Raw genomic sequence first — 25,443 nt, forward strand, 5'->3', positions numbered from 1 at the left:
ACACATACACAAGCATACACATGAACACACTTGGGCATACACAGATACACAAACACATAAACACACATGCACACAAATGAGCAAAGTAAACGTATAAACTTGTATTTAACAATTGTCCTGGGAAGAGGGGTAAAAAATGGGACTTAAATTTGTCCTGAGGGAGAGGATCAAACTTTATACTTGTTTCCTTTAAATGGTCATTGAAAGAGCAGCTAATTCTAGCAGCCAGCACTAACTGATGACTCTCGTGTGCCAGGCAATGGTCTAGGCATTTACACATATTAGCATTTTTATGAGGTAAGAATTGATATTATCATTCATTGTGTAAGTGTGAAAAGAAGCCGGAGATTAGAAACTTGCTTCTAATAACTGGAGAGGCTCAGACTGGAAACTAGAGAGGTTGCTTCAAACAGAAGGATATATGCTGTTTCCACGGTCTCTCCCGCTCATCAAAATCAGGACATAAACATGTAAAACCATGGGCCGGGAGATGGCTCAGTGGGCCTGACTGCTTGCTGCACGGCATGAGAACCTGAGATCAGATTCTCAGCAACCACATAAAAAGCCCTGTGTGACCCTGTGTGTCTGTAACCCAGAGCTGGGTGTGTGGGTGAGATGGGAGTACCACCAAGGCCTGCTGATGCCAGCCTAGCTCTGGGTTTAGTGACGGAGCAGGATAGCAACATCCTCCCGTGGCCTCTGGGGATGCACACTCCCATGCACTCGTGTGCATGCGTCCTCACACCTACATGAAAGCCACACCCAGACCTACAAGAAATACCTACCCCCCCACATACCCATAACACACACACACACACACACACACACACACACACACACACACACACACACACATACCCCAAACATTCATATATCTACATACACATGCACACACACACACCTACACCAACCGCATACTCAGAAACCTACACCAAACACGCCCACATAAACACCTCTTCTACACACACACACACACACACACACACACGAGATCAAATACTAAAACTCTCCAAATGCCAATTTTAGGGAGGCTTGTTTTGTTGGTCATCCTGTGTCTTAGTTACTTTCTGTTTGGTGATGACCACCATGACCAGAAGCCACTGACGAGAGAGAGTTTATTTTGGCCTGTGGTTCCAGATGGAGAATCTGTACTAGTGGGGAGGCCTTGCAGGCAGCTAGATCAGGGGGTGAATCTTTAGCCATAAACACAAAGCGCAGAGGGTGAACTGGAAGTGTGGTGAAGCCATAATCCCACAAAGCTCACACCTAGTGACATACTTCCTTCGGCAAGGCCACACTTTTTCACCTTCCTAAACCTCTCCAACAACAGTGAACCAAGTGTCCAAATACCTGAGCCTTTTTTGGGGGAGTGACGTTTCTAATTTAAACCACCACATCTTGATTTGGGGTGTCATAGAGAACTGGTGGTGATTATAGTCCCAAACCCACCTTACCCAGCATGCACCTGTATGGCATCTACAATAATTACTCCTTTTGAAAGGAGAAAAAAACTGAGATTGGTTTGAAGGGCTGGAGGAGAAAGGACAGGCATCAGCAGAGAGACCGACAAACAGAGAGCTCAACTAAGAACAAGGCTGCCTGGATTCACCAAGAAGTCAAAGAGAAGAGACACTTTGGTGGCTAAGTGTCTCCAGTTCTGGAAATGTCACTTTTCAGATCTAAGGGAGATCAGAGAAAATGTTTGGGGAAACAAATCAACTTTCAAAATCATTGCTGCTCCTCATGGGCAGTTCCAAGCATGCATTGTCCCTTCAGAGAGTTAGCTAGGGGCTAGTGACGCTCCCCCACCCTCAGTCACGCCTCACAATGGCATTCCCAGTAGAGGGACATAACACTCCGTCACAGACCTTGACCTCCTAGTTTTGAAGACTGAAACCCTGAATTGAGCTCAAAGCCAGCTCTGGCTAGTTAAATGGCAGGCTCCCCAGCAGTCTGGCAAGGATAACATAGAATTATGTATATAGTCTGAAAAAGGGCTTGTGCTGAGAGCGGACTCCCACATTCCTTTTCCTCTCTTCACTCCAAATAGAAGTTGTTTCCCATGGGTGCATCAGAGAGCGGAAGTCAGGAGTGTGCATCGAGGGCCATGCTGCCTCCGTGAGGGCGCTTGCTTGAATCTACATGGGAGACCACAGTTGCTTAGGCTGCACACACTCTGGTCCCAGGACTGTGGAACTTGAACTCTACATGGGCATGGTTCATCCTGTCCAATGGCAAGGGTTTTTTTTTTTCTGTTTTTGTCTTTTATTTACGTGTTGTTGTCTATTATTAGTAACCAGGAAGCAATCCATTTTCTGTCCTGTGAGCCAGGACCTCATTTTCATCTTTCCTTGAAAGCAGACCGTTTGATGGGACCTGTTTCCCACGAACTAGAATTCAAACACACATCTGTCTTCTGCCTCCCAGGCCTCCAGAGAGTGGGTCCCTGCTTATCTTCCTGGCTCTAACCCGTCCCTTCCACCTGTTCTCTTCCTCTTTCCGCCCCTGGATCTTCTGTTTCCTTGAGCAACAGAAGCCCTCCCGCAGATTCGGTTTCTGTTCCAGGAGAGTCTTCCTGCCCCAACCCAGTTTGCCCCAGTCCATCCTTTCAGCACTAGCCTATGGGCAGGCTGGTCTTAGTTATACCAAGATGCACCACATTCTATACTAAGAGGTATTACTGTAAAAACCCTATCTGCTTAAGGTAGAATGACAAAGGCAGCTTAAGGGAGAAAGGGCTTACCTCACAGCTCTGGGTTACAGCCCATCATAGCGTCTCCGGGGGCATCACTGGTAGCATCTGGTCATATCCACATCCAAGAGCAGAGCACGATGAGTGGATGTACACTAACGCCCGGCTCGTGCCCTTTATTCTTCTGCAGTTCGAAATCTCCCTCTTGAAGAACGGCATCACCCACGCTGAGCTAGGTCCTCCCACTTCAATTAATGTAAGCAAGGCATGCCCACAGGCCAACCTGATCCGGACAGTGCCTCACTGAGATTCCTTTTCCAGATCATCCTAAATTGTATCCAGTTGACAACTAAAATTCAGAACCACAGCACCATCGCCCAAATGTTTATGACCACATGCAATTGGAAAATCGATGGAAAAAAAATCATCTTCATGAGAAATAGCTGCAGTGTTAACTATACTATGAAAACCAAAGATAGGCCATTTAAATGAAGTATTTTCTAAATATATCTGACCAGAAGATAGAGACCATCTGGGCAATGCTGCTCTCTGAATGAGAGGACGGGCTAATGCTTTCTGTTTGTGCCTGGTTAGGAAGATAGGAGAGTGTTGTTGCTCTTTTTTAAAAAGTGAAAGCCCAGCTTTCCCACAAACCAGGTGTTGGGAACTATACTCCTTCCATTATAGAGCAAAGAAACTTAAGAATGTCCAGGTTCCCTGCTTGCAACTCAGGCATCGCTAACCACTGCATCCTCAGAGGACTGGGTTCCCGTTTTCATTTTCCACCCCCTAAGATCACCTTGGGAGAAGAGAAGGGCAGGGAGTTTAGGAATATTTAAGATGTCCAATCAGCATTTTGAATAACACCACTGCAGGGTGTGAGGGAGAAGAGAAGACAGATTCAGATCTGGAAAAATAATCAGATTTTTATATACAGCCTTTAAAACTGGACGATCAAGGAAAAAAAAAAAACTTTCAAGGATTCAATTTCAGTAGAAGACAAATGAGAAGATCTAATCAAGAGCTTGTGTTAAAATGAGCCCTAATAGATAATAAAAACATATTCAGAATGGTTCATCTCTGAGACTCAAGAGGATATGGGCTCTGCAGATAGTCCCTTGTCAGGCCCAGTGAATAGTATTTCTGTTTTATTTAATGACTTTCGGGGATGACTCATGAATTTGATGGTAAACAGAGTAGTCTCATAGCTTTGGGTATTTTTTTTTAACAGGAAAGAAGGGCAAATATGCAGGGGTATAAAAAGGACATGAATTTCATAATAAAATAGCATGAGGGTTTGTGGAGGGAGTGAGCATCTCCAAGGAATGCAAAGCTAAATAGATTACCATATGCTCCCTTCAGGGGCATTTGAAAAATGAAGACCAAATGTATTTTATAGAGTGGAGCTCTTCATAGTGCGGATAGCCACTGACTTGAAGCTGCAGCTAGAATAAATATGGTATCTTCTGAGTGCTGTTCACAGACACTGGTGACCTATCAATTTTCCTATCTTGGGAAAAGCGAACCGGTAGGATGACAGCCCTCTCCCAGAAGAGTGGTTGATATACGTTAACTGGCCATGTCTCTGCTCCTGATTATTAATTGTGGCTAATATAGAGTAAGAAGGCATCCCCAGACTCTGCAGATGCTTCTCCGAGCGCCAGAGTCTGCAGGCAGGCCCAGCAAATAGAATGAAAACACTCAGATTTGGTTTCTGGTTTCACTGCCAGACCCTGCAGACAAGCCCTACCCATGCCTCAGAAGGTGTAGTTTTCAAATGTCGAGATTCATTCTGGCTCATGGTTTGAAAAGACACAGTCCCTCATGGCGAGAGAAGGCAGTGTGTGGCAGTGGGAGTGTGAGGGGCTGCTTTTATATCGCAGCTCTGAATGCAGAGGAAGGACAGACACGAGCGAGGCCGGGGTCAACGACCCACCTACACCAGATGGGCCACACTTCCCCCGGAACTCCCCAAACAGAAATCACCAACCGGGAATCAAACGTTCAAATGCATGAGCCTGTGGGGACGTTGCAGAGCTAAACCATAACGAAGGCTTTTGAGGGATTCTGCCAGTGTGTTGTCATGGCTATCTGCCTATGTAACATCTGCAAAGTGAAACGTTTTAAGTACAATTGGTTAAGATATCGTCTCCAATGGCTCCAACTCCGCCCCGCCCCCCCATCACCCTTCACCTGTTTGGAATTAGGTGTTATTTGAATGACTACTGGTGTTTTGAAATCTGGTTGTGGCAAAGGTGAGTCAAGGATGAGTTTAGATGGGGGTTAATATGATGAATTGATGTGGTCCTCTGTCATTGGCACTTATGATTAAGGTCCCTTAGCATCTTGGTATAGGAGTGATGTCTGGGAAGATGCTACTCCCGCTGAGCAGATGAACCATTGCTGTGGTGGGTAAGCTCAGAGTGAATGTCAGCGTAACAAAGGAATAAAATCTGAGGTACCTGGTGGCCATAGGAGAAGAACTGTAGCTGGGCTTGCAAGAATCTGGAAGTTTACCTGACCCTGAGGAAGAAGTGGAATATTTGATTCTCTTACTCACCCAGGAAAATTATGTATTCAACACTCAACAGTGTCCTCACTAATACATGCATGAATATTATAAATATACCATGTATCGTTTTTCTTTTTTCATAGAAATAATTTTAAAGGTCACAATTCTACTGTTTTAATATCTTGCTGATTTGATGCTCAATTTTGAAATAAAATACACGAAGATAACATAAAACACGTAATATATTATTAAGTGTGTCGTGACAAGTGGGCAGCTGAGAACCTTAGTTCAGAGAATGGTTAAGGCCAATCACAGCGTGAGAAAGCTTGACATCACCTCCCTGTCCTATACCCCATGCATGAAATGTGAGTTTCCTTGAGTTCTACAAATATTCTAAGATGCAAATGCTATGATCAATAATGCTTTTTGGACATCATATGAATCGTTGTATATTGTCAGTCATGTTAAAAATGTTTTTTTATCAATCACAATAGGAGACAGACTAAATTGTTTTCCATTTTTCTAAAGGAAGTATTTTTAAGAATAACTTTCTGTCATAAAGAGGTGACCAAAGAATATGAAACAAAAATATTTTAGAGATGTCAGACAGTTAGTAAAATATGAAGGTATTTTTCTGAATTCTGTGATGTTTGTGGTTAGTTTAAAAAAAAAAAAACTAATTACTTGTCTTGCCGTAATTTCTCACTCTAGATATTAACTTCCTTAGCAAACTTTATTTCTGTACTTCAAGTGCTCTACTTAAAAGGTGACTCCAAATTGAATGAGAATACGATCAAGGAAGTTGGGAGACACGGACTACATCATCCATGTTGGCTACTGCTTTCTTACCTGGAAAAAATAGGGATGGGCTGGCAAGGTGGCTCAGCAGGGTAAAGATGCTGAGGGTCTGAGGTTGTCCTGAGGCCATACATGGTAGAAGGAGAAAAACCATTCTTAGGGCTTGTCCTCCAACCGCCTTATGTGCACCGTGGTCCATATTTGCCCATACACATACACAAGCCATACACATAAACGTACACGCGCGCGCGCGCGCACACACACACACACACACACACACAAATTAATAAACAATAAATAAATAAATGTAAAAAGTTTTTTTAAAAGAAGTTAGATAGTAAAGGGGATATTTGGAAGATAAAGATCTCACGTTGGAGTTTGCACGGCAGCACTGTGAACCCAGCTTGGTGCAATGTCTCTGTGGGGAGGCTGGCCACTAGATTTTGGGTGTCAGACTTCTGTATGGTTTCAATTGATTTCCCAGTCAGACTTTGGAGCTCGCTGTAGCCCGTGTGTAGCCTGTGGCAGGGCACCACAGAGTCACATGTGTAGGGTCTCAGAAGATGAAGTGGAAGAAACTGGGAAAGAATTGTTTGCTAATCGTTTGTAAGGTGTCCGTCTGCTCCTTCCTCACTCTGCTCCACTTTGCAAGTTCTACAGGCTGAAGGGGCATCTCCAGCCTCTATAAAGCTCTGTTCTTCATGGCTGTGGCTTTTCATATCCATGCTAAGCACAGAGCCAGCTTGTGGGCATTGGCCTAGTCAGCATCAAGAACATCAAGAGCCAGGGGCAGAGTACCTTTGTCTCTGCTAGGATAATAGGAGCAGCACCTGTCACAGAACATCCTATTGTGTGTATGTGTGTGTGTGTGTGTGTGTGTGTGTGTGTGTGTGTGTGTAGGGAGGGGGTGAGTACACATATGTGTGAGTGTTCACGTGTGTGTGGGTATATAGCCACATGTGCATATGCAGGTGTGCAGGAAGATTTCAAGACTGGCCCTTGTTTGAGGCCTTCCTGAGCAATTTAATGGTATCCTGTTCCAAAATAATTTTTAGAATGGCAAGGGTTAACTCAATGGTAGAGGCCCCTGGGTCATCTGAATGTGTGAGATACAAGTATGTGAATTCACTGTATGGTGCTTCTCACATGGTGTTGTCTCTGCATGGGTGCCCTGAATAGTTCATGATGGGTTGGGTCACCTGGGAGTAACTGGGTTCACTAACTGTTTCTGGAGGGGAACTGAGATGTGACCTCCCACCCTCACTGCAGTGGAGGAAGATGGGACATTTCCCCTGTTCATGAGCCATAGGTGACCCACAGGAAGGAGTCTCCATCCAATGGGCACTTCTGCTGAAGAAATGCAGAAAGTGAGTCAAAGGGCTAGTGCCGTATTTAAGGGACCTGCCAAAGAGTCTCCCTCACCCCGCCTGTGTCCCATGGGCTCCTCTACCATGGATCCTGAATAGAGCTGTGGTTGAGAGCATCTGCTCTTCTCAGGTCTCCTTCCTGGTTAATGCTCAGCAGAGCTATATTCCTGGGCAATGTTTCCCTTGACCAGTTTTTAGCTCCCTAACCTGTAGAATGGTTGTTGTTGCTTGTTGGATTCTTGAGTTAACACAGGACAATATTTAACTAGAGCATAGCAAATGTTCATGAAATCTTAGGGAAGGGACATTCCTTGTTCATTTTATACCTATAATCTTCAAATTCACTCATTTATACCCATCTCCTGATTTTTGCCATATCCAGATAGCTTCTATAATCCTATTTCTAAAAATAATTTCTCATTATTTTATTGAACATAAAGTGCCCTAATTTATACCATTTCTATATCTAGCAATGGCATAAAGGATTGGTTATACAAATTATTTTTTCTAACATTTAGTCCTTTACGGCTTTGTGAATAGCATTTAAAAATTAGTTGATGCCAGGTATCACGGCACATTCCTCGAATCTTTGCACTAGGAATGCTGAGGCAGGAGGATCCAGAGTTCAAATCCAGTTTCCAGCAAGGAAAGCCTCCACCACTTAAGGAGACCGACTTCAGAGTAAGCAAGCACTCATACAAACAGTAAATAAACATGTAAAAAGACGCTTGTTTCTGTATTCTTTAAAGTCACCTTGAGTAACTCCAATGGCACGGGCTCCATAGTTTAAGAAACGGTATAGAATCAGTTGCTTTTATCTTTACTTTCCCTGATTGATTATTAACTCACTAACTTATTGATCCCTCTAGATACTCAATTACTAAAGTCACTGCTGAATGAAATTGTTTATCAACAGCAATTTACTAAGTATCTAGGGTGCTCAGGCTCTATGCTGGATAACGAAGGGATGCTAATACCAGCCAGCTAAGTCTTTGCCCTGGGGAGCTCAATGAGGGACCCAGCCATGCGCACAGGCAATTAATACAAGCTTAGAAAGAGCTTAAAGACCACAGAACAGAGCCCAGGGAGCCAGAGATAGAGGGCAGGCTCCCTTTGTCTGGTTGAGTCGGCAATCCCACTGTCAGGTGATGCTCAGAGGACACCCACTCAGACGCCCTGGGTGTGCTCATGATGTAATCATGTTTGGTTGTTGCCAGTGGGTGTGAACGTCAGTAGAAAAGAGTTCTTTGCTGAGTGAGATGATAGAGAAAGTTAGTTCACCAGCAGGAATTCTGGCCAAGGTGGATGACTGCTTCATACAGCCTGCTTCATCCTTGGCTTCTTCCAAAGCCTATTTGTTGGATGTGCATTGTGTGCTGGGCCTTGAGAAGTTGCTATCTGCTGTACTGAAGAATGAAATCTATTGTGAAGATCAGATGCTACAATAGGCACAACCCTATAAACAATAACGGACCAAGAAGTGCTATGAAGAGATAATGTCATAGAAATGTCACACAAAAGTCTAACTAGGCCAGAGAGTGACGCATTCAACTTTTACGAATCGTCAGTTCTTGGGGAACTCCATACAGTGTATTTTGATCATATTCAACCCATCTCTTCCCCAACTCCTCCCAAATGCCTTCCCCCACAACTTTGTGCCTTCTCCCTTCCCTAAAAACATCCCATTGCCTCCCATCTATGCTGTCCGTGTACTCCTGAGTATGGGGACATCACTGGAGCCTGGTTGACCTCCACTTCCAGGTGTGTTTCGTTATTAATGGAGAATAATTCCAGAGAAGGTTACCTAAGGCGAGGCACCAACCTTGGGTAGCATCATCCTCTAGGCTCCAGGCCCATATGCAATAGATGGGGAAGGAGTACAGTCAGCGAGACCACAGGTACACAGACACTCTCTCTGCTTTCTGCTCTCCATAATATTAATTGGTCTGCCCTGCATGTCCCTCCCACCACAATGGACTGATTCCTCAGAAATCAGGAGCCAAAATAAGTTTCTCCTACCACAAGCTTTTTGTCCTCAGCCATTTGCCACAAAATGTCTAGGTGGGGAGGTAAGATACAGGCTCAGGGGTGTATGATATTTGGAGTCACTCGGAATGTGGGAAGAGAGCAGCCTCCACCTGTATTCTAAATACAATGTAAGAAATAAGAATTTTCCAGCTAAATGTGCCTCAGGAGACCCTCCCTCCTACTTCAGCAGCACGGAGAGTAGACTGGCAAGAACAGGAACCTGAGCTGAGCGTTCTAATCAAGGCTAGGAAGGGGGCAAAGGAAGGCAGATGGAGGTGGAAGAGGCTCAGCGTATCTTCTCCAAACGAATCACCTGCCAAGGCCATCCTCTGCGCCCAGGAAGATTGAGGGCACGGTGGGAACCTGAGCCACTGTGGCAATCAGAGTTTCTCCTGAATCTCTGCTCTGGGAAGAGCCTGCTCTTCTTTCTGGCAGCTGGACATTCTAAACTCTATAGTTTTGCACTCTAAATAGGGAGCCTACCGCTGGGTGGTTGTAAGGTTTGACAAAAAGCATGTGGAAATTCTGTCCGATAGTAGATCAAGGAGAGTCCAGACGCAGAGTTGGGGGCTGTGTGGGCACTTGCTCCAGGGAAACACTTTCCCCCTTAAGCTTTACGATGTCTTCTAGAGACTCAACCACATAGTTAAAACACTCGTATATGCAACCTCTCGTTGTGAGTGGCGTTATTCGTGGATGTGTCAAAGCCATAAAATAGGAGATTTGGAGGCGATCACAGCTGCGGATGATTAATATTTTCATTCCAAGACGCCAAGGAGCTACGAAGGTGGTGTTAATTGTTACATGCCCGAAACCCATGCTGTGGACTTCTTCCCACTGTGTAGCTGATGAGACTAGAAGTCTCCACTGGGAGTATGCGCAGGAGAATCTCAGGCAGTTCTCTTCCTGAAGAACTGCTTTCTCCTCCTCCTCCTCCTGATGGGGGAAGAAAACAAACAGTATTCACACACCCAGTCACAGTGACTGGCTTCTGCAGAAGTAGAAAGAGGCAATATTTACAAGGATGGCAGCAGGCCTCTGCCTCGGCTCTGAGACTTTCTTCTCTCCTCATTTTCGTTTGAACTTCCACCGCCCCTGCCGGGGCCCCCCCCCCCCCGCCCTCCCCCTCGCCCTCCCTTCCCCCGCCCCTGGCCCTCACACACTTGCCTGCAAACTCCATCAGCTTTCAAATGGTTTTTCATTGCTATTAAAAGTTAAGCTTCTCAGCATCTCCTCTCTATTGTGATGTAGAAGGCATCTCTATGCATAAAGTTTTTCCTTTCTCCTCCTCCTCCTCCCTCCTCCTCCTCCTCCCTCCTCCTCCTCCTCCTCCTCTTCCTCCTCCTCTTCTTCTTCTTCTTCTTCTTCTTCTTCTTCTTCTTCTTCTTCTTCTTCTTCTTCTTCTTCTTCTTCTTCTTCTTCTTCTTCTTCTTCTCTGGTTTGGCCTTGATGTCTATTTTGAGGATGGTTGTTTATCCATTATCTAACCCTCCTTTGGAACACCCCACATTTAAAAATAAGAAAATAATCAATAAAAGACAGAGGCCAGGGGCCAAGTCTTAATCTTTTGGTGAATCTGTTATTTTGAAGCCTCCATATTCTCCTGGAATTCCTCCAAATCTCTCTATTCATGTGGTTTTGCTAGGATCCATCTCTGTTGAAAAATCTAGTTTAAGCTGCCTGGCAGTCTGAAAAAAGGAAGATCTATTAATTTAATCATTTGTATGAATCACGTCTAAATGATCTCAGCAGAGAAAATGTGTAAGCCATTTAAATCCCATCACTACATATTATATAATAATTACTGCTAATTCCAGTTTGGATGGGCCACAATTTGGCTTTCCATCCCCCACTTCTGAATACAGAGAATTGCGATGACCTCACCGGATTTAGCCTCTCCAGCCTTTAGGCTTTTTTGGCCTTCCTCATTACGGACTTAATAGCCATATTCCGCTTCCAGGGTCCAGTCAGCTCGGAGTCTGTTCCGTACTGGTAATTAGCATTCATTTTGTGATTTTGGAGTTCAAGCTCCTCAGAGAACAGAGCCCGGTGTTAATCACTACTGTCTTCCTCCCTTTGACTCTGATCTGTCACTGCCGTGCGGCTTGTCCCATACCTAATTTTTTGCCCTTACCAGCCGACTAGCACCTTCGCATCCCACAGAGTCAGAATTGGCAACTTTTGACAGATCTGTAATCATGCCATACTCATCAACGCCATGCCCGTTAGTCATTTCATTTCCACATTCTAACAGTTAATATGCCTTAATTTCTCTCACTTTGTGAATATTTAATTCCTCCCTTTTCAACATCATTTTTAGGTTGTGTGAATCATTTTCAAAGCCTTTGCTCTTCTCCCCGCACTATCATCTGCATATTTTATGAGATGGCGCGGTTAAGTCTCCCAGGGCTCTTGAGAAAGATGGAGCTGGCAACCTGCTCATTAGCTGTGTACCTGGGACTGTGTGAGTCCCAGATAATGGCCAGCTCCCATTTGGATTTGAATTAGGATTCGCTGACAAATAACAGCCAGGCTTTCTCCTGAGGATGTCTGCTTGCTTGGTACCTTCTCCTTCTTTAAGAAAGTTCTAGCAAACTTGTTGGGGGGGTGGGGGTTAGAAGAGAGCTGCCTTATGGGTCTCACATCCCGGCACCAGAGGCCGTCTAGGTTTTGAAGTGGAGACACCCAAGCTTTAGCACGTTAGCACCTGGAAAGGAGACGAAATTCCCCTGAAAGGAGACTTGCTGAAGGTCGGGGTGGTTTGACCTGCCGCTTTTACACATGCCAGAAGTTGGTTTTCTGTAGAGACCAGTGTCCAACTGTTCCAAGCTGGCTAAGACTAGGGTTTCCCAGGGTCAGGGATTCAGAGTCAGGAAGGTCCTAGGATGTGGTGTGGTCACTGTGCTATGGCTCCCAGTCTCCAAGGCAGATGGACAAGTCCTTGGATTATAAAGTGAATTCAAGTAAGCCACCTCCTTGTCTTTACCTTGGAGGCTTCCGGGAGTGACCACTACCCTGGAGCCCACAATCTGAGCCTGAGTCCTGCAACTGCATCCATGGACTACCGTCTGCATGTAAAACCCAGAGATACCATAGAAAACCGGATACTCCCACTTCTAAAACACAGAAGCTATGGCTTCCCCAGGTCCCCGTTCTTTGTAGAAAGGATGGAGCAGGTGGAGCCACACAGCACCTGTCCCTGTAGGTGGGACCTCTGCCCTGTCTCTTTATTTTCTCTAGTTGGAGTCATCCAATCTGTGCACCTTTGTGGTGTTGGTTCACTTCTGCTTTGCACTTCTGCATTTAAAAGTGCTGGGTCTGTGGAATACCCACCACATCTCTTGCTCCATTATTTCTTCACTGTATGTCTTTGCTCAAGGTAAGAAGACATACTAGGTCTCTACTTTCTTATGGTGCCATGGTTTAGATCTTAATTACCGTACAAAGAATGGTGTACAAATGGCTTGATTGGCAATCTAGGTCACTACTTCAAGGTGACTAGACTCTTAAAAGGTTGGACCCAATAGATGTTTAAAGTCATTGGAGGAGATTAGGGACTTGGCTTCTTCCCATCCCTTTCTTTGTAATCCTGAGATGATCAGCTTTGTTCCACTGTGGACACCCGTCACAACATGTGGTGCCACCACAAAGCCAATGAACTGAGATTTCTGAGCATGAGGCAAACTAAACCTTCCTACCTTCTCAGTTTATTTTTCTCAGACATTTTGTCACAGCATTGGAAAGCTGAATCACACATCTAATAAATAAAACAATGTTCTTATAATGTCCTAACAGACACAGAATTGAGTAAAATACATACACTGAGAAAATGGATATAAATAAATTAGCATAGGCTTGATACATACAAACTCATTAAAAATGGGATTTACTGTGTCAATAGTACCCTTAGTTTTGCAATAAAATAAAGTAAAACTTAGAAATGCCTTACGAATGCCTTAACATGTAAGTAGAAACTACACGAATAAACACAATGAAAGAAGATTCCTATTAGGATGTTGACAATATCCTGGGGAGTAGGAAGACGCTTCAGTGGGTGATATGACTTTCTCTGGGAGCATGAGGACCTGAGTTTGAATCTCCAGCATCCGTGTAAAAGGACAGATGAGCATGCTTGTAGCTCCAGCACTGTGTGGGCTATGTTTGGGAAAGATTGAGCCTGCTCTCTCACTGGGCGACAGAGCAAAGAGTAAGTGAGTATACAATTCAGTGAGAGAGACCCTGCCTCAAGGCAACAAAGAAGAGAGCAATTAGAGGGAGACACTGATGTCCTGCTTTGTCCTCTGCATGCACACCCTGCACACTCATACACTCACAGCACCTCCTCTGTGTGTGTGTGTGTGTGTGTGTGTGTGTGTGTGAGAGAGAGAGAGAGACAGAGACAGAGAGAGACAGAGACAGAGACACACAGAGAGAGATACACAGAGAGAGAGGCTATAGGCCTTGACCGTCTGTAGATGATAGTGTTCTGTGTTCCGTCCTTGAAGGGTTGATTGTCCTCCCAAGCTCCTCTCTGCACCAGCAAATCCCCTGCCTCCTCTCAGGATCCAGTAAGCCTGGACTTTTCATGCAGAGTGAACTTTGGGGATAGACTGTTTCCTGAGGATTGTCTCCAGCGGAAATAGCTGTATCCCATAGTCACTGCATGTCAGCAGGGATTTCCCTGGCAGGCAACAATGATGTAACACTAATTCCCTGGATTTACACACCAATCTCCCTCCCAACAGCTCAAGGGTACTACCATTTATTTATTTAAAGATATTTTCCCCCATTAAGTGGAGTCTGCAGTGCCATTGCCTGCCCACAGCTGTGCTTGGGTGCGACCTGGAAGCTCTGTAGTTGGATCAAAAGTATTTTGGGAACATGGCATCATGGCACATGCAAATAAGTGCAATTCTCAGGAGGCCAGCATGGACCACATAGAGAATTCTAAGCCAGCCTGGGCTGGAAAGCCTGTCTCAAACAACACAAAACAAGTTTTGTTTTGTTTTGGATTTTTGAGACAGAGTTTTTTTTTTTTTCTGTGTAGCCCTCGCTGTCCTGGACTTGCTTTATGTACAAGGCTGGCCTCAAATTCTCAGAGACCAGCCTGCCTCATTGTCCCCAAGAGTTATACAAATTGCCCAGTTTCGAAGAGTGTGATAAAGTTGTCTACAAAGGTGTGGGACCGGCACAGAGAACCTGTCAAGAACAGCAAGGCCAAAAAGCACCGGTAACATCTTATTAAACAGCTCTGCCACTCAGGCAGAGGCAAGAAATGGGAGAAGTGGGCTGCAGAGAGAGAGGTCAGCTGGTGAAGTGGTTTCTGTGTAAACTTCCCAGCTTCCATTCCAAGCACCCAGATTGAAAAACAAAAAACAAAAAACAAAAAACAAAAAACAAAAAACAAAACCAAACATGTAAGGTGAAAGGGTTGCAATCTCAGTGTTCTCTCCATGTTGAGTGAAGGAGGCCATTACTATTAGATCTCTGAGGATAATTAATTGCATGCTGACCATGAGGAGGAGCCCACAGGCCTATAGGTTACTCTGTCTCATAATCCTCTGTTTTCTTTTCATTTCTCTACCCTACCCCCCCACATCTCCCAGGCCTGTTTCCTGTTTAACTTCTGAGAAATTAAGAGCATCTCTAATGCCAGTGTCTTAGTGTCTTAGACTTGATGGAAGCAATGATGACTCAACCCTTCAACACCACATTTAAGAGGTAGCTCATCAGACTGACTTCTGGGAGCCCTGCCACTTCTTGGGTGGCATGATAATCTGGGGACAGGTTAGTAAATGTCCCCGAATCCTAAAGTGTCTTGTCTAGCCCATCTCTCCAAGAGATCCTTTGCTTATCTGCAACACCACTAGGATTTGTGGTTTGTAGACATCAGGCAGCGCTCACCCTGGGGTTGGCACAATTGTGATACTTGGGGTGGCTGGAGACTCTCCATTCTCTTAAAAGAAGTCCACAGAGGCTTCAGGCCCACCCTACTTTTACCCATAACTCCTTTGCTCACTAATGTTGGAAGCAATTTGCCCACTAGTTCCAAATTTGGGGCTCCTGGGCTTATAAAGCTTTCATGAAAAGGCAGAATGTTGCCTGGAATGGTTTTGATATGGCACAGGACTGAAGAACGTTCTATCCGGAAAACCAAATAATGCACCACAGTGTTGACACACCTGAATAAAAGCAATGCTGCTCTCCCGTCCAAGAGTTCTGACTGGCACTCAACGAGCAAAAACACAATAAAAGACGAAATAAGGGGCATTAGGTCTCATTTTACATGGGTGTGACAGACAAGCCAGGATCCCTTGGAAAGACGGGCTAGACAAGACACTTTAGGATTCTGGAACATTTACTAACCTGTCCCCAGATTAGAATGCCACTCAAGAAGCAGCAGGGCTCCTGAAAGTCACTCTGATGAGCTACCTCTTAAAACACCTAGAATTCGCAGTTGAACTTAGGGAAATGTACATTCAACCAGAGCAAACAAATCTCTCTTACAAAAGAGGTTTACAGAAAGATATTTTTCCACTTCTGCGGGATTTAAGCCAACCTTGGGTCTGAATAAAATCAGATAAGCTGTTTTTTGTTTACATAGACTATTCCTAAAAGATGTGTGGGGACATTTGGGTCCCCTAGGAATATTGTTTTTGAGAGACAGTTCTTCTTGCAAGTAAATGGTGATTTTTTTGTTGTGTGCTAGTCAATTGTTGCAAACAGACCACCATTGCCTTAGTGACCAGGTCTGAAGATTTTGGATGATAATAGACTATATTTTGTAACACTTATCACTCCAGACATAAAAGTAATATATGTGAATGATTTTTGAAAGTTTCTCTGAGACACCATATACAGGAATTATAATAACAAACCTTTTTAGATTTGCCAAGCAGATCATCCAAACTTAACAAATGAAAGATGATACAGGATCTGGGGAGATGGCCCAGTGCATCAGAGTGTCTGCTGCACAGACAGGAAGACCTGAGTTCAGACACCTAGTACCCAGGTCAAAGGTAATGGTGGCAGGCACTCGTAAGGTTCTAGGGGCTTGCTGTCAGCTTAGTTGTAGGTCCAATGAGCGTCCCTGCCTCAAAGGAATAAGATGGAGAGTGGTAGAGGAAGACACATGCTTTCTTTCTTACTCTCTCCTCTACATCTACATGCAAGAGTGTGCTCATCCACATAAGGGTGAACATATACCACATGTGTGCAGATACACACACACACACACACACACACACACACACACACGAGAGAGAGAGAGAGAGAGAGAGAGAGAGAGAGAGAGAGAGAGAGAGAGAGAGAGAGAAAGACAGAGAGAGAGAGAGAGAGAGAGAGACAGAGACAGAGACAGAGACAGAGACAGAGACAGAGAAGAGAGAGAGAGAGATGATTCTGCAGACAATGCTCTGAGTGCCGGTCTCTGAGGAAGGATCATCATCTCAAGGATCTTAACTCCTTTAAAGGAGGAAGCTCCCAGCCCTCCACTGCACAGCAATCCCACAATTCACTGGGCCACACTAGCTAAAAAGTCCTCTTAATTTCACCCCAGGGCTCATCTGCTATGAGTGCGGTTCTGGTATCTTTGAGAGGTGGCAGCCCTTCCCCAATTTTAGTCAATTAAACAAGCCATTGTTTCTGATTAAGATATCATATCCCAGAGAATAATAGCAATTAGAGCGGGAACAGGGACCCCATGGGTCGTGCAGTCCACTTCCCTGCCAGCTCTCGAGAACGTTTTACATTACACTGTAGTTTTATGTGGTTTTCCTGATTTGGTTTTTAAAATCCCGGCACCTGTCAGTGCTAATTACCCTCCGACTGGACATCCCCTCCATGACTCGATCAACTTAACATGGCTGCTTTTCACGAGCTGACACCGAATGACGGCTTCCTGGTCATCGCAGAACACTGGGCAGGTCCTGGGGAGTGCTTTCGGAGCAAAGAAAGCAGTGTGGTGATTTGGTGTCGGATTGCAGGGGCATTTTTATGTCAGAAAAAATCCTTTTTTTTTTTTTTTTTTTTTTTCAGTTACGGAGTTTCAAAATGTTGGTAGCATAGTAGGTCTTTTGTTTTCAGTTGGCTAACTTTTAAAAAGTAGGCACCTCTCTGGCAGGGAGCAGGGTAAGGGTCGTTCTGGGAGTCCAGGGGACGGTGTCTAGAGGAGGATGCTCCGATTCCTGACTTCTTTCTGAACCAGTTCCTCCACTGCATGTGGGGCTGAAGGGGTCTTTGGAGGAGAAATGGCCCCTGAGAATTTGCTACCAGATGCCACTGATAGTTTACCACGATGCACTGCTGGTCCCTCCTGCATACTGGATGCTGTTCATGTCATTCCATTCTCACTATTGGATGGTATGTTACTTAACTTGAATAAAGAAACAGAGGTCACCATAAAGTCACTTGCCGGTGTCATCATGCTAAATAGTCTAGTTTTAACAAATATTTTATAGATCAAATTCAGCCTATTTAATATTATAAAATAATATTTATTGAGTTGAAGAAATAACATGTTGTTAATTTTATCTAGAATATGTAGTTATATGAATATCATTATTATCTTCTGTGTAATAATTATACAAGTCAAAAACATTCAATGGATTGGAGTTATTAAATAAAATGTTCGGCACGTTAATAAAATAAAAGCTTATTTTAAAACTAAATTACTGTAAATACTGAATAATCTGAAACATTTCGGGTTTGTTATTTCCTTTTTAATGGTGCTGGCTCCATTTTGGCACATTAAAAAAAAAATTATCTGGGAACTTCTTTCCCCTTTGTAGGCTGTGGTCTGATTCCAAGATGAAGCTCAGACTTTCCCAGCTTTCTCAGTACCGCAGTGCTCCTCACATCTGAGGAAAACAAAACTTTCATCACGTGTTTGATTTCTTTTTTTTTTTTTTTTTTTTTTTTTGTTTTTTTTCGAGACAGGGTTTCTCTGTGTAGCCTTGACCATCCTGGACTCACTTTGTAGACCAGGCTGGCCTCGAACTCACAGCGATCCGCCTGCCTCTGCCTCCCGAGTGCTGGGATTAAAGGTGTGTGCCACCACGTTGATTTCTTTAAGATGTCTCCTGTGCTTTTAGAGTCATAACTGTGCTGCAATCCACACTCTCAAAGAAGTTAAATAACAAGAAGGGCCCGGGGCAGGATGCTTGAATCTCACCCAGAAGAGGAAATAAAGTAGACATTGGAGATGGATGGAGTGAGGGAACAGAATGGGAGAGGGGGTGGGATCAGGTATGGGGAGGGGGGAGAAGGGGAGGGCTAGAGAGAGAATAGAAATCATTTTGGGGGGCATCTCCAAAAGATGACCTGGAGGCTTGGGACATGGCGAAGCTCCCGGGAGTTTATGGGGGTGATCCTAGCTGTGTCACCTGGCAGCAGGGGAAATATAGAGCCTGGAGTGACTGCCTCCTGTAGCCAGGCAGGGCGTCTAGGGGTGGGAAGGGTATGTTAACCCACCCACAAAACCTTTGACCCAAAATTTGTCCTGGGATAAAGATGGAGCAGAGATTGAGGGAATGGCCAACCAGTGACTGGTCCAACTTGAGACCTATCCCATGGAAAAAAGCCACCCCTGACACTATTAGTGATAATCTACTATGCTTGCAGACAGGAGCCTTGTATAACTGTCTTCTGAGAGGCTTCACCCAACAGCTAATGGAAACAGATGCAAAAACCCACAGCAATACATTAGGTGAAGCTTAGGGAGTCCTGTAGAAGAGTTGGGGGAAGGACTGAGGGAGCTGGAGTGGTCAAGGACAGCATAAGATGACCTACAAAGAACTAATCTGGGCCCATGGGGGATCACAGAAACTGAACCATCAACCAAAGAGCATGCATGGGCTGACCCTAGTCCCCAACACATATGTAGCAGATGTGCAGCTTGGTCTTCATGTGGGTCCCCTAATAATTTGAATGAGGGGCTGTCTATGCCTTTGTTGCCTGACTTTGGGTCCCTTTCCCCTAGCTGGGCTACCTTGTCTGCCATCATTGGGTGAAGAAGTGGCTAGACCTGCTGTGACTTGATGTGCCAGAGAGAGTTGGTACCCAATTTGGGGGGGAGGTCTCCCCTTCTCCTCAGAGAAGGGGGAGGGTGATGGGAGAAGGAAGGGTATGAGGGTGGGGCAGGGAGAAGAAGAGGGAGGGGAGCCACAATAATAATGTAAAGTAAATAAATTAATTGATTAATAAAAATAATTAATAAAAATAAATTAATAAATAAATTTCATGTAACTCTGCCTCATAGTGATTTAGGAAATAAATGTTTTACACAACATTACTGTCATATCATTTTAACATTAAAACACAATATACATAGTGGAACAAAGTAATAGAGTGGCCTCTTCTCTTGGCCTAGAGTCTGCAGCCCAGCTCTAGCAAGTTTCCCTGGGCTCCTTTTTGCATCTATTTTGAGAGAGATGCTATAACACTTCAAGTAATATAAATTCGAGGTAATTTCACATAACAAAGCTGGATGACACCACTCATTTTGTGCTGAGGGTTTTCTTAAAAAGCACAGAATGACATTAATGAACAAACACCTTGTGTAATAGACACCACACATCACATCGTTTCAAGTCCTCTTTATGCATTGGTTTGGTTCATGTGATATTGCTGACTACCCTGGGAGACAGGCATATGCATGTTGCTCTTCCGCAAACAAGGAGACAGGAAGACCGAGAGTCTAGATAAGTGGCTGGAGATGTGAATGAGGCTGAGACACATACCTTAGACACCCTGGGACATTAGAAATAACAACAAAAGCTGCTACTTTTAATATGTGCATAATAGCACCTCGTACTAAATTAGTCTCTTAAAATGCACATTTGGAGCATCTCTCTTCCCTGCCCCTGCTTTAAACACTGCGATGATCGCCCTGCTTGGCTCTACACACCGTTTTTTCCAACATTTTGAAACAGGACAACTTGGTCCATTTAAACTCTCAGAGCTAGAAGAAAACCATGCTGGTAGGAGTTGCTTGAGTTTTTCTCTTATTCCAGAAACCCTTCTTTAAATCCTTGAGTAGGCACTGTGTCTCCCTAAACTCTCCAGCTGAAAGTTGGAGGCTCTGAGCATGGTACCTCCTCGCTCATATGGAGAGCAATTACAGCACACTTAAATTCTTGCTCTGTTGGCCTCTGGGTTTGAGAATAGAGGAACTGAGACACATGAGACACTCTATGCCTTTCTGCACCACAGTGCACAAATGCAGGACCTTCCTTCAGGATGCAGAGAGGTTTAAGCGGTCAAAGCCATCAGCCTTACTCCGTAAACTCTTGGCGGTTAAACTGATGGCTTCCCCTGAGGAAGGTTTAAGGCCTCAGGAAGCCTTAATCATGCCTTGGGAAATTTCTGGTTGCAGTAACTGAGTGGCGGGCCTCATGCTATGGGAGCCAGGAGGTAGAGGCTGACTTCCTCATGATGCACAGAACACCTCTACCTTTTCAACAAAGATTACCCAGTGTGAGATGCCAGTAGATTCAGGGCTGAAAAGGCTCCAACTCAATTATCGCCCTCTCCTTGATACCATCAGGAGTCTGCCTATGGCTGAGCACAGACACGCCTGCCTTTGGCTTCCCGAAGGTCCCCACAAATGTTCTCTTTTTCACTGTGTTAGGCTGTAATGACTTGGGTTCACATCTATTCCCATTAAGACAGTTTCTACTGCATGGAGGTTAGTACTACTTTTGCAGAGGATGGCAGCACGGTAGAGCACAGTTTCAGGGGGATCTGATGCCCTCTTCTGACCTCAGCGAGAACCAGACACACACATGGCACACATGCATACACCTAGGCAAAATTGTTCATGCGCATAAAACAAAATAAGTAAACCTGAAAGAATATCTAGACAGTGAGACAACAAAACAAAACGGATGCTGTAAGAAGAATTTAAACTGGTAAAGATTTTAGAAGGGCATGGGCTATGAGCTGGGGATACAGCTCAGCTGGTAGAGGGCTCCCCCCTCCCTACCCCCACAGAGGTGTGGAGACCTTAGTTCAACCCCCAGGATCCAGCTAAAAGCCAGCTGTGCCGTTTAATGCTTTTAACCCCAAGCCAAGGGGAGTCAGAGACAGGTAGATCTTTGCGTCTCATTCATTGCCCAGGTAGCCTAGCCTAAATGATGACCTCTTTGCTGCTAAAGACAGCGAAAGAGGGATGGGAAGTTCTTTGAGGTTCATCGTTGAGGTTCAACACATGCCAATCACCATGCCGTCCTACCAGGACACCTCATCTTATGTCTGCTGTCTAGAACCATCCTTGATGGCCCTTCTTGCCTCGTATCTGTTGGCTCTTCGGCGTGGCTGCAATGCCATTTACTCAGGTCACGCCTCAGACCAGTGGAATCAGAAACCCTGGGGTGGAGGTGTGGCTGCTATGGGTTTTTCACAAGCTCTCTACATTGTAGTGATTCGGATTTCTAAATGTCAAGTCAAAACAGTCTTTCTCCACATCGTGAACTGCCATTTTCGAAGCCTACAGCCTTGGGTGAGCACCAGGGACCTGAGGAAAGTGGTGCGTTTTAAATTCAGAATTGTATATATGAGTTTCCACCTGATTGTGCTCACTTGCTACGATCATTTGGAATGTCCCGTCTCTGCTGCTCAGATCCCCTTACCCATGCTCTTGTGTTGCTCCTTTCCTGTGCTCTGGAATTCATTTCCTTCCACCTTTAATCATCTTAGGTGTACATTTCATGGTCTGGCTCACATATCCTTTCTCGGCACTCATACAAATCTCAGTGCTCCTTTCTCCAGTTCTCATAGGGAGCGTATTACTGCAGATCCCAATGTTGAGTGAGTCCGGCTGCATACAGAAATGATGTGGATCTATTTTTCCCACAAATAATCTTTTTTTAGCCCGAGTCTTTATTTCCACCGATGGCTGAAAATTCCTGGGTTTTGATTACTTCTAGGTTAAATCTTGGTACTATTTGGGTTGCAGTGCTCATCCTTCCACGGCTCTATGCTCTTTAGAGAATTGGAGTACGAGGAGAAAGCCATTCAAGAGCGAGAGAGAAATATCTAGGACTCATGTCATCCTTGGGACCCACTGACCCTCACTGAAGTGCAGCGGTTCCACCCAGTGCTCAAAGGTCATGTTTTTAAATCTCCTTCTCACATCTGGCCTCACTGTATTCTTTATCTGTTTCTCACGCTTTTGCATATATCCATGCTCTTTGGGAACTTGAGAATACTTTGCCACGTTGATACAAGAGAACTCTGCATCACTGTCTGTCTTCTAGGGCTCCTTATGTAGGGATGTCCTTCATACTTAACAGGACTCCTCAGAATCTGATTCTCAGCTACTATCTTGCTGTCATGTCACTCTGGGTGTGAGAGGTGGGAGGAAGTGAGTTATTTGTACTCTTGACAGGGATTTTTTTTTTCCTAGCTTACTTGGTAACATCTCTCCCACCCAGCTTCTCTCATCTACAGTTGTTCCACTCAACGGACAAAGGGTAAAGCTGTTTCTTGGACAGTTGCCTAAGGCTTTGCTTTTGTTCAAAACTTTTCCTATCATTGTCATGAATTAAAAATCTCCTTCCTTGATGAGAATAAGGGTACAGAATAGTCCCCCTTCCTTTATTTATTTACTTTGGTTAATTTATAAACCACTGAGGTCCTCCAAGCTTTAGCATTGATCGTTAGCATCCTAATAACCCTGCCAGATTTCTGAAAAGTCAAACATTTCAGTTTTCAGTAAATTATGTTTTAGGTCATCCATCAACTGCAAACTGGTTTTTGTTTTGTTTTATTTTGTTTTGATTTGATTTTTTGGTCTTAATGTGTATCTGCCTTCCCCAGGAGGGTGTTCGTGGAAGTTATAAACAAATGGTAAAAAGCAGAGAAACCCGTCTACACTACACCATAGCAGCATCTGCGATGAATGATAACATTTATCATTCCGAGTCTTCATTGTCACCTTACCTGTGAGCCGGGAACCTTTCTGTCATCTCTCAGGAGAGACCCTTCTGGCGACACTCGTAAGTGCTCAATTTATCAATAAACAAATACTTATTGAGTGCCACTTTGTGTAAGACACTGGGCTGGTTAGTGGGGTTGCATTGATCAATCTGGAGCCGAGACTTTGATGAAGCTTCTGTCTAGCCAGCAAGGGGGTGGGTATCAAATCATGGCCCAGTGAATTTAGCAGTTTAGTGACACAGGCTCCAGGTTTATCTTCTGAGGGAGAACTCCTTGGACATAAATAAGTAAACATCAAGTAGGAAATGGTATCTGAGTGGAGTGAGGAAGAGGCTTGCTCTGTTAGGGAACAGTAGAAAGCTCACAAGGAGGTAGGGCCAGGTCTGCAGCTTGGTCAAAACACACAGTCAAGGTCCATTTGGCCTGAGGACAGAGATGGAGCGAGGTGGGGAAAGAGATGTTGGAACGATGAGCTGGTGAGTGGACAGGAAGCAGACCAGGCATTTTAATGTTTATTAAATAAATCCGCGAATAAATGGGCTCTGAGAAAGCAGAGACTCTGACTTCTGCTCCGAGTTAAGCTTCACAGTGGCCTTGAGTCTGTGGCTATGGAATACTGACTCATTCAATTACGCATGCCGTAATCACAAACCAGAGACGCGGCTGGGAGGAAGAACTGATGGAGGCATCCGGTCTCTATGGTGCAAACCCCAGCTGACTGCATCTCCTCTATAGCTGGGCCTTCACAGCCTTCTTCTCCACCCACTGGTGCCTTCCAGAAGAGCCAAGGCATGCTGGCAATAGGGGCGGGGGATTCCCCATAGCCCGTGCCCAGTATCTAAGGATAGCAAGAGATCTGTTGAAGGACCAGGAAGACTTTCGGAAACCCCTAGACCCATCTTATCAGGCAAAGTTGCTTCAAGACCGTCCCAGGGTCTGATTCCCTTTCCCAATACTGAACAGAAAGCTTTGAATGACTTAATCCGGGGCTCACAGGTGTACCAAGCAGGAGGGTCAACCTCAGGACCACTGCTCCGAGTCGGGAAACTAGAGAGCGGAGGAGAGTCCTGGGCTGTACAACAGTGGGTTTGGCTGGTGGCAGCCATCCAGTTGGAACAAGGATGCTGCCCTCCCCCTGTTCTTCCATTGCTCTAATAAAAGTCAGATGAGGGGGACTGATCAGATCGCTCTCTTGGCCCAGACCCGCTTTAAATCAAACAGAGGTCTCTTTTGGCTCTCTCTGTTAAGCAGACCCAGAGACCTGACATTTTTGTGTTTATTTGAAATGATAAGCTTAATCATGAGCGAAATGTTAAGAGATGATAGAACTGGCCACAGTAAGGTCACATCATGTCCCTGCCAAACACAATACAGCCTCTCGTCCTCGCCAGGTTGCCAAGCCCTGCCACAGGGGGCCCAAGGCGCTGGCAAATGGGGGCCAGAGTCTGTCTATGTGATAATTAGTCCATGGTGCTCGGCAGAGACTGCCAAATCTGCCATATGGTAGTTTTATGACCTGGACTGCTGTTATCTCTGGAGAAAGCTAACATAATAATCTCATTTCCTCGTTATCTGTGATGAGAACTTGAACCTTCCACAGGGCAAACATGCAAGGGGGTGAGGAAGCTTCGCATTCCAGAACCTGAAGTCGTTACTGCTGAGCTGCAAAGAGAGGAAGCGTGAGGGCTAACAATGGCTGCCCTCGAAGGTGCCCTGGGGTTTCTGTGATGGCTGATGTGTGCCATCTATGGACTCTCACCAGAGAGGGACCCCTGACATGGGAAGGCAAGCAGGGCTGACCTCTGCAAGTGTCACAGCCAGGATCCCATTTGTCTTTGTGTTGGGATGTTCTGGAAATAGACAGGCCAAGGGGTTTTTTTTTTAATAGTTTATTTTGTTGTTCCGACTTGTGTGTAGTTATGTGTGCCTCTGTGTATACAGGCACGTAAGCACAGAGGCCCGAGGAGGCCAGAGGCATCAGAGCCCCCTGATGTCTGAGTTACAGATGGCTGTGAGCCACCTCATCTGAGTGTGAATGCTGAGCATGAAATTTTAGTGCTCTAGAAGAACAGCAAATGCTCCTAAGTCCATGTACTGTGTCGTTGTCT

Source organism: Acomys russatus, chromosome 4 (genome assembly GCF_903995435.1).
Source record: "Acomys russatus chromosome 4, mAcoRus1.1, whole genome shotgun sequence".
In the NCBI taxonomy this organism is placed as follows: Eukaryota; Metazoa; Chordata; class Mammalia; order Rodentia; family Muridae; genus Acomys; species Acomys russatus.